General features: G+C 23.0%; 1 pseudogene across 1 annotated transcript; it reads right to left on the bottom strand.

Moving 5' to 3' along the window:
• Positions 1-2,736: 2,736 nt before the first annotated feature.
• LOC308128224 (isocitrate dehydrogenase [NADP], mitochondrial-like) lies at positions 2,737-3,445 on the bottom strand (annotated as a pseudogene). Its single transcript has one exon. The product of its transcript is annotated as an isocitrate dehydrogenase [NADP], mitochondrial-like (transcript).
• Positions 3,446-17,617: the final 14,172 nt, after the last annotated feature.

Raw genomic sequence — 17,617 nt, 5'->3', positions numbered from 1 at the left:
ATTTTTTAAATTGCTTATATAACATGACCTAAAGACTCTCCATCCATACAATTCTGAATTAAAATTCCTTAAAATATTGATGCTTATCGACTTAATTAACCAAAAAATAAATCAGAGAGAGACTCTAAATGATTATTTTAAATAAATTAACCAAATAATCTCATTATATTACCAATATACTAACCAGCCTTCAAAAATCTCTTATTTTTCAATTAATATTAACCCTCAAACAGATTGTTTTTAATCAATAAATTTTTATATTCCAAAAAGACGTAAATTGTTCTAGGACTACTTTCATTCAAGTATTTTTAATATGCATATGTAAGACATGTCTTAAGCTTATGATTAGTCTAATTATTGTAAAATGCATAAATTTGATTACTTAATACTTCTAATTATTAATCAGTCTTAGTTTAGTCTATATATTACTTCCCTTTAGTAAGAGCTTAAACGAAATATAAATATTCCTTTTCAAGACATTTAGCAAACTTAGTTCTTTTCCTTTTATGTACATTATTAGCAATTCCTTAAGCAAATAATCCTATCTAATTAGGCAACATAAGTCCAAAAAGACCACTAATAAAAGAAACAAAATAAATCATAATGTAAAAATAATGTAATAATCATGATATAAATCCCTTTTAATTTCCTACCAACTGAACCTGAATACGTGGTTGAACACATGAATCAACGCATGTAACCCAATCTCTTGATGGATACATACTAATTATTATTCTACCATGATTTTTAGGGATCTGCTCCCTTCATTGCCTTTAGTTTCTATTAACAACGATGCAATTTGTCCTAATACCACTTGCAACCTGGTCTACATGCCTATATTAATAGGTCTTTTGGATCTTCACCTTTCATTAACATCTATCTGATTGCACTTGGCACTTAAAGTAATTCATTATGTGACATTTAATTTATTATTAATTATCAAACGATTTATATATATCTATATATGTATGCTGTATATATATGTATATATGTATATATATGTATATATGTATATATATATATATATGTATGTGTATATATGATATAACTTATTTTGTACATATTAATACATTAAATAATATATTTATATAATGTAATTGATAAAATAAAATACAAAAGCTCAAATATGTGTTCTTTTAATAATAATCTTACTTGTATTAGTAATCTTCAGTTCTTATTAATTCTCTTTTATATTCACAGTGGCAGGCTTAATCCAACTTTATGGCTTCATCTTAATATTACTAAAAACTATAGCAATCAGATCAGTATCAGGATTATCTCTTAATAGTTTTAAAGGATACTTAACAGTCTTCTTAATAAGATCTATTATATTCCTGTTTTATAATGGTTATGTACCTTACGATAATACAGGTTAATATTACTTTAAAGTACAAGAATGGGTAAATGTATTATGTGCAGGATATATGGCGTACCTAATCTCTCATAAATATAAAAACAGTTATAATTAATAATTTGATGTAATAAGCTTTCCTATTATACTAATTCCTTCATTATTACTTTCTTTTATACTTCATCCTTCACTTAATAGAAGTATTATTGGTGATATATCATGGACATTCACCCAATATCTATAAATATTGAGTATTATCCCTCAATTCAGATTATTCATGAAGAAAGGAACTTAAATATAAAATTATACTTCTAATTTCATTGCAACTCAAATTGCCTCTAAAATATTGTTAGTTATGTTCTGGATTGTTTCTTTTTCTTAACTTAATGAAGAGAATTAACATAGTATAAGCTTATTACAAAACTATACTGGATATTGGTTCTTATTTTGTCAATTATGTCATCTTGCTATTATGGCTGATTTTGCTTATTACTATGTTAAAAGTATGCAATCTGGACAAAATATTATTCTTCCCTCCACTATATGATATGTATTTAATGTAAATTATTATATTTCATTATTATTTCATATATTCAATATGTAATCAAAAGAATCACTTAAAAAGTAATTAATCTTAGATCATGTACATCATCAAGTAAATCCCTTATTCTCATAACATAAAGTAGGTTTATTAATGCCTCATCATCATAGTCATTTACCTCCTATACCTGATATATCCAAGTTTAAATCACTTGATACAACCAAATCTATTCCAATTAATTATGTAGTATTTGCACTTAGGAAGATATATTGCTATTAACCTTAATTCTTTAATGCTTAATAAGAAACTATTATTAAAACCTTGAAACCTGGTTTATTTTCCTATTTTGTGAAATATTTTACTATTACATTCTCTGCTGTTTATGTATTTAAAATGATTTAGTATAAAGCTTATCATCCTAGGAATTTTGCAATTGCAGTTGCATTAATGGCTGGTAATAAAGCATTTGATTATGGAACTAATTTTATAAGATAGTAAATTCAATAAATAAGAAGAACTAAATTAGCAAATAAATATCTGAAATAATATGGAGCTAAATTCTTTTACAATATATTAGATCCTAGAAATAATATAAATGAATTAATTAAATGATATAAATAAAGATCAAATCATGATAAATTTTTCTTAAGATCTTCAGCTACTTTCTTAATGAACTCTTGTGTAGTGACATATGTTTTCCTATCAGGATTATTCCCATGTATACAACAAGCAAGATCTTTAGTCATAATTCCATTCTATACAGTTTGTATAACAGTCTTCTCTAATTGTTAACAATATTTCTTTAATGGTTAATTATTATCAAATTGAGATCTAAATAAAAGACCTCTTGACCATGCAAATATACTAGCAATTGAATTAGTTGATGTTTATTTACCTTGTTGATGTTGCCTATAATGCCTTGTGACTGTACCATGGGCAGCTTCTGCCTCAATTGATCCATTAGGTGAATAAAGAACAGATGTCATAAGACCAAGAGATCCAAATCCTTGAGCTAAAAGGTCAGATTTACAAGCCCACATATATCCACCTTCACTTTTAATTACCATTGCTACCATATCATCTATTAATCTATGTTAATAAAATATTTTCTTTGCCTAGAATTATTTTTTATATGTATTCTCATATATATCATGAAAGATATTTTTAAATCTTCCATCATAGATTTTCAAGATTGTGTTTTTTGTTGTTAAATATAAGTTATATTATTTCTTAAGTGCATATTTAAAACAACTATGAGCAAAAGCAGTTATAGATTAATCTGTATTATGTTGAATTTGTATAATACCATTTCCTTTTATATTGAAACATTAATGCTTTTAATTAACGTTTTAACCTGTTAATGTAGCAACTAAATTCCCTTTAGTAACTGTAAAGTCAACTGCATTATATTGATCTCCTGATGCATGTCTTCCTATTATTATAGGTTTATTCCAACCTCCAACCAATCTTGGTACATTCTTTATTATAATAGGTTATCTAAATACTGTCCCATTAAGAAAGTTCCTTATTGTACCATTAGGAGATTTCCACATCTTTTTAAGTTTAAACTCCTTGATTCTAGCTTCATCAGGAGTAATAGTAGCACATTTAATACCTACCTTTGTATTCTCAATAGATTTAGCTGCATCAAGTGTTACTTTATCATCAGTTTTATCTCTATTCTATATACCTAAATCAAAATATTGAATATTTAGATCAAGGAATGGATAAATTAAATCATCTTTAATTTGCTTCCAGATTATTCTTGTCATTTCATCACCATCTAATTATGTTATTTGCTTTTATACCTTAATCTTAGCGAAAGATCTACACAACCTTAATTTTGATAACATTGTTGAATATTATATTCTAATTAAGTTATTTCATAATACTATTTAATATAATTATCATTTTATTATTTAAAAAATATCATCATTGACGATTACTATCATTATAAAGTAATTATTATGATTAATTTAATATTATTTGCTATATTTAATGATTTTTAATAATGTGTATTTATTTTATTACAAAATATTATTTTTTATTAGTATTTTATCATTTATATTTAATAATTTAATCTTATCCACAGAAATTCAATTCATAAGTTGAAATATTAACAAAAATGTATTTCAAGAGTGTTATTCTTATGGTTAGATCTTTTATCTGAAAAAAATATTTTATAATCGATTATAAACTATATTTAATTTTTACAATATTTAATGTAATAAATTAATATTAAAATGTTGTTGATATACTATATATAAAAATTAAATAGTAGTTGTATAAATAAGATAAAAAATTATTAAAATTCAAATATCTAAATAATTTTGCTGAATATAATTTTTTAATATAGTTTTTTTTGGTTATTTTTATTTAGAGTAGCAATATTTAAATAAGCATTGTATAGTAGCATCCTGAAATAAAACCTTTTTAGCCAATCGATTTTTTGTCTTTATTGTAGCTTAAGAAAGTAATTGCTTTATAATAGCAATTTTATTTTAATATAAAATTATCTAATTAATTTATTATTATATTTGAATTCTATCACTTTAGTTTAATTAAACATCCAATTCATTAACGTCAACGAACATATTAATATCATCTTTTTTTTATAAGGTTTCTAATTAATCCTTTATATTTACTTAGTTTTAATTCGATTCATTATCTTTTTTCATGATGCAATTACCCATTTATAAATATTATTATAATAATTAAATTTAATTAAAAGAATATTGAAAATTATATTTTATACTACTTTTTCAGAAAGTTGTTTATAATATTAATTTATAACAATAATGATTATATTAAATATTCAAAACTTATTAAATAAAATTAAATAGTATTTCTTTTTACTTACCCCTTTGATCAAATAAAATACTTTTAAGAATTTTTACATTATTATTGTATTAGTTTGATGATATTGTCAATTAAATCACAATAAATATAATGTATAAAATATTTGATTATAAATACATTTAATCCAATTAATCTAAATATAAAGAACTTTTAATAAAATATCAAATAAGTGCAATCTAATTATCTTTTTTTTCTTATTATAAAAATTTATTTTATCAAAGATATTATAGTAAATTATTTTAAATATTCAATAAATTTAAAAAATGATTATAAAGGCATAAATTTAAAAGAATATCTTGGATTTCTTAAAAATGAAATAGTAAAAATTATTCAACAAAAATTTTTTTTCTATTATTTCTTTATGTCTTTTTAATTATATTATGATATATTTTAAAAAATATATTATATTGAATAAACTCAAAGTATAAAAAATGAAGTAATAATAGAAGTTAAAAAATAATTGATAATTTAAGGTAGAATATATAAAATTTGAATTTTTATTAAATATATTCATAAATAATATACTCACAATTATAGACTAATTAGTTTTGATTAATTAAAAAATAGTTAATCATTTTGTTATGAATTATTTATACTCAACCTTCTTTTTTAAACCTGTAACCAAGTAATATCATCAACATTGATTATTTATTGATTATTTTGATTTAAAATCTAATTCTTAAATAGTACTACAATATTTTTTTGAATACCAACTAATTAATCACAAATAGACAATCTCATCCTTATTTTAAAAAATTACATACATCCCTTTTTAAATCCTTCAAGATCTTCCCTTCCTCTTTTTCTCCATTGATCATTAATGATCTTAAATTACAAAAATTAAATTAATTTTTTGAATAGGCCAGTCTTCCCATAATACTTTAAATTAAAATTATATTTAAATTTAATATCTATCACTTACATGACTAAAGAAAGGAAAACTTTACTAAAAAAGTTATTTAAATAAAGGTCAATGTTAGCCTCATTGAACATATTACTAATAGATTCAATTAATGCTACAACGTATTATATTTTAGATTATTAAAGAAAGTTTTTAATTATTAAAACACTGCTTTTCCAAAATTAGTACCATAAATAAATACTTTAACCAGAAAGATCATATTTGGCATTGAACAGTCCATAAAATATTTTAAGGATTTTATTTGAAATGCATTGTGTTTGAATTAGAATATTTATTATTGTTAATCGTCTTTGCTAATCATGTTAAAGTTAATTAATTAATTAATTTTGAGATTATTACCTAAGAGTAGCACCATTCTTAACTAAAAATAAACACATTTAATCTATTTCTGGCTCATTAATAAATTTTATTAATTTTCTTAAAAGTTATTAAAGAGATTATTTATACTTGAATATCTTAAAACAAATATTAAATAATTCATATGAAAGCTTAGTCTTACTTTTATCCCTTTTAATCCAATGAATATGATTTTATATGAAACATTCAAGTAACTAATTCTTATGGGACATGAATAGTGTATCAGGATCAATAGGATTAATCAATTAAGTAAGAATTTATATTTATTAATACTTAGTTGTTACAAAGTGAATAATTCGATTGAATATTTCCTTTTGGCAAAGGATTTTATTATCAGCAATAGAAATTATACTATTAATTAAATTTATTATATCTTTACAATAATTGTCCTTTTTTGATGAAAAATAAACCTTCAAAATTATATCTATTGCACGACTTATACTTTTACCTATAATAAATCTTTTAGCAAATAAAAGTACTATCTAAGTACATTGTATTTATAAAACCAATTAAAATTATTACATTTCATAATCAAAATCTATCTCTCTTCCCATTTTACCTAATACTAATTTAAGAATCTATTAACTTTCCTTTACAAATAGTTTTCTTTATAATTTACTTAGTATATATCCAATCAATTTATGTGATAATATAAGTGAATAATGAGAGAAATTAAATTTCGAGAAAGTTTTTATACTTTTAATAATGTTCTATTCTAATTAAGGTTAAATATGTTTAATTAAAAAAGTAATTGATTATTTATAAACTTCTTCAAATCTAATAAAAAAATTTTATATTATGTAAGATTATGAGGCAAGACTGTCTTAACTTATATTCTCTTCTTGAATCTTTTTCAATAATTCTATAAATTATAAATGAAGAATCAAGAAAGTCATTCTACTTGCTTTATTTTAACTTCTTTTACAAAATACTAAAGAATATTAAGCAGATTAAATAATCTTATGTTGATTTGCTTCTAAATAAGTAAATACTTTTTTAATCTTCCCTTTTTTCTTCATTGCTTTATAATATGTCTTAAAATCAAATGGTTATTTATACTACATTGAGATAATTTAACCATCTTAGTATATTTCATGAATGAGATTCATATTAAAATTTTATTACTTCTTTTATGGACCAAAACAAATTCCCATCTCTATCTAAATTGAATATATATATATAATAAATTACTATATACTTTTCATTCATCTAATAGTTATTTTTTTCCTGACTATAAGCCTTCGCTAAGCTTCTTACGATGAAGATGAAGAGTAACTTGAAGAAGAGGAAGAAGAAGAAGAAGAAAGTAATGATTACCTACTTCTTTACCTGTTATCCACCTTATCTATATTATTAACCTTTAAATTCAATTTCTTAATAGATTGATCATATTCCTTTTCCCACCAATTATCATTCCATGCAAATTTATCCTTTTTAACTCCTAAACCTTTATTCTCCTACCTTCTTTTAATCTGAATACAATCTGTGATTCCATCTTTAGCCAATCCTAATCCATCGCCTTCATTCCATCCCATTTTCTTAATCAATCCTAATCCTACCTAACATTCAAATACTTTATTAGAGACTCCTGTACCTGCCAATAACTTATCTCTAAATGCTTTTTTAGACATCAACAACAATATTTATAATATATATAATCAACCTATCATTAAACTCTTTTTAAAGTCCTTTTAAAGCTCTTTATTAAATCTCATCTTTGTTCTTAACATAGCACTTTATAATTCCATCTTTTATTATTCACTTACACATTTCAATTCATTGTCATTCTTTATTATACCATATATAGTAGTCTTATCTATTATTTATTATGTATAACATATTAATATTCTACCTTAACTTACTTTCTTTTATTTATTTGATTATATTATTGCTAATACTGCATCATATTTATTAAATAGTTTATTAAATGAATCTATATACTTTCTTATATCTGATTACTATGCTACAACAAGCACAATAAATCTATTGTCAATATTAGATAAAGATATTGTTTCATTATTCGAATCTGTATAAAATATTTGATTTTACCATTACTTTAACATCTCACTCCTTTTAGTCATTAATTCTTTTTTCATTATTGCCTATTTCCTAAAGAATTATTTTTATAATGAATTCAATCTTATTCTTGATACTATGTAAATAAATGACATAGTACATATCAATCGCAATGGTCTGAATTATCTCATGAAAACAATTCGAACAATAGGAATTAATTTAAATGCATTTAAACCACTTCTCATAGCTCTATAGAAATAAGCTTATGGAATACGCATGAATGAAATATGTAATATAATAATGAAATATGTAATATAAATGAAATATGTAATATGAATGAAATATGTAATATAAATGAAATATGTAATATAAATGAAATATAATAATGAAATGTAAATATATATAATAAAATATATAATGAAATATAATATAAATGAAATATGTAATATAAATGAAATATAATAATGAAATGTAAATATATATAATAAAATATATAATGAAATATAATATAAATGAAATATGTAATATAAATGAAATATGTAATATAATAATGAAATATGTAATATAAATGAAATATGTAATATAAATGAAATATCTAATATAATAATGAAATATCTAATATAATAATGAAATATGTAATATGAATGAAATATGTAATATAATGAAATATGTAATATAATGAAATATGTAATATAAATGAAATATAATAATGAAATGTAAATATATATAATAAAATATATAATGAAATATAATATAAATGAAATATGTAATATAAATGAAATATATAATAATAAAATAATGTTTTCAAATGAAGTTATTTTAGATAAAGACATCAGTTATAGCCTTATTAACATTAACTTGCATAATCTAAGATAAATTAAGATATTGCATCCTTAATTTAGAATTCTCATTCTGTAATGATCTTAATGTCTTCTATAATTAATTAATCTTATCAAGTTGATTAGCCTTCTCATAATGCCAATGATCTTTCTCTTTAGTCTTCTAAATAATAGTCTTCTATATCTGCTCTTTATTAAATCTCTTCTTTAATTCTATTTGTTAATTCAGATTATTTATATCTTGTTCATACTTCTATAAATTCCTTTCCTTTAATGTTAATTAACTATTAAGTCGATCTAGACTATTAGCAAATTATTTACTTTTCTTTATATAAAACTAATTCTTAGACTTCAAATCCTATAATTCTAATTCTAATGATTAAACCTGTTCCTTATGATTAAGTTAATGTCCCTGTAATTATGTTATAAGATCATTATTCCTTCTATGGACAATCTCCCTTGCCTGCTATATTTAACTCAATTTACCTTAAAGTACATTAAGTCTAGCATTATACTTGACAGATTCCTATTATTAAATCTTTTGAACTAAATTCATTTCCTAGTCTTGCATTCTTAGCTTTAATATAGCCATCTTTTATACTCCTTTCTGAATATCCTCTTATAATGATTTATTCTCAAATTAAGTAGATCTTATTTGTTATTATATGGTTCTTATTCTATTATCCCATTCTCTATTAATTTATTTAAGTCTTAATTCATGTTAATTCTTCATCTTCTATAAAGTAATACTAAATCTTTTCTCAATCTATTGAATCTGATGATTTGCTTCCGACATCATGGATTGATGTTGCATGTATTGTTGTTGTTGAGTATTTTCTAAAGAACTGTTTTAAGTGACTAATCTTTCTAATTAAAACTTTAAAGATCTATTTTCTATAACTAATGAATTACATCTTTGATCTAAATTATTTAAATTCCTAGATGCATTCTTTTATTGTTTCTGTAAATCTTAAAGTTCTTTTTAAAGACGTGCTTTAATCTCAGACTTATTTTTACGTTCTAATTCTAACATTGCTTATAGACTTTTAACAGTATTCAATTCTATTGGATTATTCTTTTCAATATTATGTATTGATGATTGTTGTTGTAATATATTATGTTCAATCCAATTAATATTCTTTATTCTTTATTTAGTAATCTGATTAATTTGTCTATTGATCTTTAATCTTTGTTATAATTTACCTACAAATTGAGAATCTATATTCTGTGCATTACCAGTCACTTATACATATAATAATCTTCTATTATCAGATAATAATCTTAATAATTATTATAATGAATCTCTTGTTATTGAATTCCATTTCATTTATATCATTAATAAAGAATATTGTCTTACAATTGATTCATTAAGTATTCTTATATGTGAATCATTAAGACTATTAGATGATATATTAAGGTATTATAACTTTTATGCATATTTAAGCATACTAGATAATTATTAACAACCATGTGTACTTAATCCTAAAGAATTATATTAAAGACTTAAATACCTTATATTTCTACATTATTTTAATGCTTGAAAGATCTGTGCAAATCCTTTTGGACCAATCTTATTTGATTTAAGTTATAATGCTTCCAATTGAGGATTATTCCTTATAAAAGTAACAATAATAGGACATAGATCATCTTAAATGCCCATATCAGCAAGATTGATTTTAGTAAGTCCATCATAATCTTGTAATTTCTTTTCTAAATGCATTTGAATATATATATATCTGATAATAAATAAATAATTTTAATATGAGTGTAACTGATGGTTGTAGATCTAGAGTATCAAATAGAACTCAAAAGATATTATAAGAAGTAGCATTTAAAACAGGAAGTAGATATTATAATCTTGAAACTTAATTTAATGATGAAGAAGTAAGAGTAGTATGGAATGCATTAGGAATGTGTATATCTAGACAAATGAGAATGGGAAGAGGTGTAAATGTACCACAATTAGGATTATTTACCTTTTCATGTCCTTAAGTCAATCTTGATGGAGTCACTAACCCTTAAGATAGGAATTTATTACCTAGAGTACCTGTATTCATTATATCCAAAGAATTTGTTAAAGGGAAACCTATTATGCCTGCATTACATTATACTCAAGAGTTTGGACATGGACTTAGACCTTATAATGTCAAAAATAATGGATAAGTACCTCATACTAGACTCAATCTGACTGAATTAGCCTCTTATGCTAATATGGATAAATAGAAATCTACATTAGGATTAGCAAGAGTAGTTAAATTATTAGCATAAAAGGCTAATAAAGGTTCATTTGAAGCTTAGATAGCAGGTGTTGGTGTTATGAGATATAAAGGGACTTTACTTGGTGTCTAATTTAATGATTACATTTGTAGAGATACTAAAAATATAGTAAGTAAAAGTGTACAAATTAAAAAGAAGAAAGGATAAATGACACTTACTAAAGATAATCTTAAACGATTAGGTAATATTACATAGATGAGGAAAACTATAGGAAATGATTTTAATATGCTTGATATTGATAATAATACTAAGAATTATATTACTCAATAATTCAATATCTTTATGAATAAAGATCCTACAAATCATCGTTTTATAACGAATACTGATAAAGATGCTTTAACAAAGTCATATATAAGACAATAAGAACGTAAATATGGTTAATCTATGTTTGAAATGTTAAAGAAATCAGGTATATCTAATTTTGGTAATGCTACAGTTCGTAGTACACGTCTTTAATATAATTTTGCATTAAAGTTAATGATTAAATGGGTAAGATAGCATAATTATAATAAATAATAATCCTTTATAAACTTTGCTAAATTATCAAGACCATCAGCAACAAACAATTCATTCCTTTAAGCAGATGATATATGGAATTCAATGAAATGTATATCTTAAGATGTTACATAACAACAATGTCTTTAATTATTTAGATTAATGGATTAGAATAAAGATGGTGTTATATGTTTACAAGATTGGAGTAAAATTATTCATGAACATTAAGGATCTGTCTTTTATAAGGCTAGACAAGCAGCCTAATCTATTGATTATAATAATATAGAAACTAAATTAGGTATTAAATTATCTCAAACTATGCTATCATGTTATGAAGTTAAATCTGCATTGAGAATGTTAATGCCTGCAGTAAGTTAAGGTTAGATACTTAAGATGGTTAAGACATTAATGGGTAATAGAGATAGCATTGAAACCATATATTTCCTTTAAAGGATTAATATATATAGTAAATCTATGAAGAGTATAAAAGGAATTGATAATAATCCTATTATTAAGAGATTGATTAAACATTTAAATTGTAATCATGAAGAGATTCATATATTTATATAAAAGATTAAAGATTTGGATTTACAGCATAATGGAAGGATTGGTCAGAATGCTTTTAAACAGTTATTAACTAATTATAAATTCCATTTAACTCTTTCTTAATTCATGAATATTACAAATGAATTAAATCCTATTAAGGGTACTATTCAATATCAATCATTAATTGATAAATTAATATAATAAGGAGATTCAACAATATAAAATGATTAATAATCAGAGTAATTTGATAAAAAGATTAAAGATATTATTAAAAGTAAGAAGTTTAAATTACCTATAAGTATTAGTACTTTTGCAGCATAAATAAAATCTGATTTTAAGATGGATTTAAAGCAATTATAATAATTATGTAAACAATTAGATATAGATAAAGATGGTATTATATCACAAGAGGATATAGATGTCTTCAAAATAAGGAATAAATATTTAACATAGACACAATCATTATTTCCTATTAAATGTAATTATAAAGGAGATATATAGATATTAATGCAAGATTTGAGAAATATGTTAGCAAGAAAAAATTATTCTTTTTATGATTTCTTTAATATGCTTGATGGTAATAAAGATGGGTTTTTAAACATTGATGAAATCAATTCTAATATTGATAAAGTATTTAAATGTAGTCAAGATCAAAAAGATGCCATTTTCATGTATTTTGATGTTCTATGTAATGGATTAGTTAGTTATCAACAATTCCTTAAAAGAATTAGTGGTAAAAAGGAAAAACAGATTAATAAGGAAAAGTTTTAATGGTGTAATAAGGCTATTTAATTGATAAGGAAATGGTTTAATGAGAGTAAATTATCACCTAAATAAGCTTTCAAAATAGCAGATCAAGATTTTGATGGGGAAATAGGGTAGACTGATATGAGAAACTTTTTAGTTAATATTGTTGCTATACATAGGACATAAATTACTGTAGAGAGATTATATAGATTAAAAAAGATATTAGATACATATAAAAGAAATAGAATTGATATTATTGATTTTAAGAGATTATTAGAATCTGATGTTAATTTAAATATGACTATAACAGGCTTTAAAACCAGTGATAATGGATATGATTGGCTTAAAAATGCAAAGCAACAAATAGGATTAGTCATATCAAGGCAATATAAATCAATATAAGAAGTATTCAATTAAATATCATTACATCAGCTTAAGATAATATATGTAAGATTTGAATAATGGATTAAGAAGAATCATGTACTTAATGGCTTTTTAAATAATGATTAGATGATAGGGCAATTATTTTCTGATTTAGATCCTCATAAGAAAGGTTATTTAACTATTAATGACTTTAATAATACATTTGGTAATTTCCAATGGAAAGATATGTTATTAAGATAATTATCAGCATATTTATGTGTTAATTTTACATCTCCTGCATAAGCATATAATTACTTTAAGGGAAATAAGAATACAATTGATTTCGACTTATTCTAAAGATCTATTAATAATTTAATAAAGTAAAGATTCACTCCAAGTGATATTAAATTCATGTGGAATAAATTAGGTAATAAAAATATTAATCATTAGTAATTCAAGATGTTGTTTGAGATTGAAGGGAAAAGTAATAAGGATTTATTTCAGAGTTCATATCCAAGAGATAATTGGCAATATACATCATTTAATATAATAAAGGGAACAGTACCTAGATCTAAGAGTCATTGGTATGATTAAACTTAGGATATAGGTGCTATTTGTGATAAGATGGTTTAACAGGTCAGATAGACAATGAGAGCATCACCAAAGACATTATAATAAGCATTTATGGCAATAGATAAAGGATTAGGTATAGTTAATAATTTACAATTTAAGAATGTATTTAGAAGTTTAGGTATTGCTCTTACATCTAAGTAGATAGATATGTTATTAAATAATTGTAAATATAAGAATGATCAAATGATATAATGGAGGCAGATGTTAAGTCTTTATAAATTAGATAATCTTAAATAAAAGAATTTAAAAAGAGTTTAGGAACGTATGAGAGTATTATCAGATCATTTACATAATTTTATGATGAGTCCAATGCATGCATTTAGATAGTATAATGATAAAAGAACAGGTCATTTAACATTCCAGCATTTCAATAAGATGATGTTGGAATTACAGGCATTACAAGGTTAAGGTCTATCAATTGATCATTCTGTTGTAAGAGATTTATTTGATCATATTGATATAAGAAGAGATAATAAGATTGATCAACAATAGATGTGTTAAGCATTTAAACCTTTTGCTCCTCCATCTGCTATTAAAGGAGCATCATTTGAGAAGAAACCTATTAAATTAAATTAAATGACTATTTATAGTACTAACTCAATGAAATAATAATATGATTTAATTAAGTTATTAGGTAGAAACAGGAAGTATTTACAAAATAAATTTAATAAGGAATCATAACCACATAAGACAGTATTACCATCAGCAAGAGTTATAGCCATTATAAAGGATTTATGTTAGAGTTTAGGCCATAAGTATGATGCTCTTCAATATAAGAATTTAGTAGCTTTTGCACAGGCTTAAAATAAAGTTGATTTCAGAATGCTATTGGATCTATTTAAGCAGAGGATGTAGATCATTGAACAATTCCCTAAGAAATAGATATATTGACATCATTATTATATTTATATTTTATATTTATATTTATATTTATATATACATTTATATATATATATTTATATATATACATTTTATTTATATATTTATATTATACATTTATTTATATATTTATATACATTTATATTTATATTTATATATATACATTTTATTTATATATTTATATTATACATTTATTTATATATTTATATACATTTATATTTATATTTATATATATACATTTATATATATACATTTATATTATATATATATATAAATGTAAGTTGAATAATAGAATCACAGGAAAGAAACAGGTTTCATATCATTTAATTTTTGTGGATGGATATATGGACCATTAAAGGCTAAAAAGTATCTAAATCCTACTAGTATTCAAAAGAGGGCAATACCAGTCATAATGTAAGGAAGAGATGTAATAGTGAGTTCAAAGACAGGTTCTGGTAAGACATTGCTGTATCTTCTTCCTTTATTACATCGATTAAGGGAACATTCAAAGATCGTAGGTATTAGAGCACTTATACTTGTTCCTACTAAATAATTAGCATTACAATTAGCAGACAATATAAAATGGTTTGTAAGGCAATCTGATATTAAATATACTTTGTTATTGGGTGGACATAGTTATTAAGGTCAATTTGAAAGATTAGCAAGTAATCCTGATATTGTTATTGCTACTCCTGGTAGATTAATGCAATTGCTTTAAGAAGTAGAATTAAGTTTAAATAAAGTATAGATGATAGTGATTGACTAAGCAGATTTATTATTTGAGATGGGAATGTAGCAACAAGTAAAATCAATATTAAATAAAACTATTAAATAAAAGCAAATGTTAATGATATCAGCAACTATTCCTTAATAAGTTAAATCATTTGCAGATTGGGGATTAAGAGATTATGTAGTATTAAGATCTAAATTAGAGGTTCCTGATTTATTAGCTATACATTTTATTATTATTAGGCAAGATTAAAGATTACCAGGTTTAATATATCTTATTTAAAAGTATAATTTACATAATCAAGGTTGTATGATATTTGCTTCAACTAGATATTTAGTAGATTATATATCAATGATATTAACATAATACAATATATCTAATAATTGTATATATGGTAAGATGGATTTATAAGCAAGACAGGCAGCAATGCAATCATTCAGAAAGAAGAGAGGAGTATTAGTAGTTACAGATATTGCAAGTAGAGGTCTTGACATTCCTCATGTAACACATGTAATTCATTATGATTATCCTGCTAATAGTAAGATATTTGTGCATAGATCAGGTAGAACTGCAAGGGCATCAAGGAAAGGTAAAGCATTTTGTATGATTACTCATAATTAAGCTCCTTATATGTCATAAATTGCTCATTTGATTCAACGAGCATTAACTAATAAGTATATTTAAAGTAATAAGTTTATAATGTATGGGAAATTACCAGCTTAAGTCATACAGACGTATTTAGGAGATATTAATATTATTATACAAAATAAGATTTAATTATATAATTTATTAGAAGTTGTTAAAAAGGCTAATATCAAATTCATCAAGAATAGGACACCTGCTATGGGACCAGCCTTAAAGGAGGCAAAAGCATTAGATATGACTTTAATGCATCCTTTGTTTATAGATTAGTCATAACAGACTAATTAAGAATTATTATTTTTAGATAGAATTAAAAAATATTCACCTAAACAATCATATTTATAAATTGTTAAGTTAAAAGCACTTGATTAGTAAACTAAACAAAAGGATGCTTTTATTACAGCTGTTACTAAACTTAAAAATAAGAAATAGAATAAGATTATACCATAATAAATATAATAATAACTTTAATAACAATAAAAATAATAATAGTAATTTTATGAGGATGAAAATGTTCAAATATAGTTCCTTTAAAATAAAGGAATTAAAAAGAGTAAAAAGACAAACTTCAAAGATAAAAAGTATTTCATTTCAATGTAAAGGCCCTAAAAGATGTAATTCGAATAATAAAAGAAAATAACAAGAGAAGATGTAATGGTGTCAAAGATGGGCTTTGACGACTATAAGCAACAGACTCATAAAAAAGTATGGGATAAAGTAAAGAAGGATTTTAAATTTTAGCAACATCCTAAAAAGAAGATGTTGGGCAAATAAATGAAGGGGAAGATGGCTTATCAGCATTGGAAACGTAAGTCCAAGAATACTATTCAAAGGGCTGGCGATTATTAAGATAGCAATAGAAATAATAAAGGATATAGGAAATACAATCATAATAGTAATCATGGTAGGTATAAAAATGAAATTAATAATAAGTCACAAATACTCAAAAAAAGAGTTAAAAAAAAGATAAGTAAAAATAAATGAATTAATGCATATAAATGTTTATTATTAATATATATTAACAATTAAATATCAAATCATTAGTTGGAACATATAAAAGAATATATAGGGAATGGATTAGAAGAAGGATTATTATTATTAATATTTTAATCTTTTTTATTTAAATTCTATTTAGCATGCTTATCTTCCTTTTTTATTGAAGGTTATTTAGTTATCCCATTTGTATGTTCTTTTTTCATATCAGTTAATGTACTACTAATCATAAATATAGAATTAATTATTTTAATTAAACATTTTAATTGATTATTTAATTAATTATCATTTTAGTTTATATTGATGATTGATGATTGATGATTGATTTAATGTTTGTGTTAGTAAGTGTTTGTATCGATATAATTGATAGATAATTTAAATTAATTATTATTTTATGAAAAATATAAATATTTTTTTAAAAAATGGT

The sequence above is a fragment of the Lipophrys pholis genome (assembly GCF_963383615.2).
Source record: "Lipophrys pholis genome assembly, contig: SCAFFOLD_320, whole genome shotgun sequence".
In the NCBI taxonomy this organism is placed as follows: domain Eukaryota; kingdom Metazoa; phylum Chordata; class Actinopteri; order Blenniiformes; family Blenniidae; genus Lipophrys; species Lipophrys pholis.
Note: the sequence above shows the minus strand (reverse complement) of the source record. Positions and strands in the feature narration are given on the sequence as shown.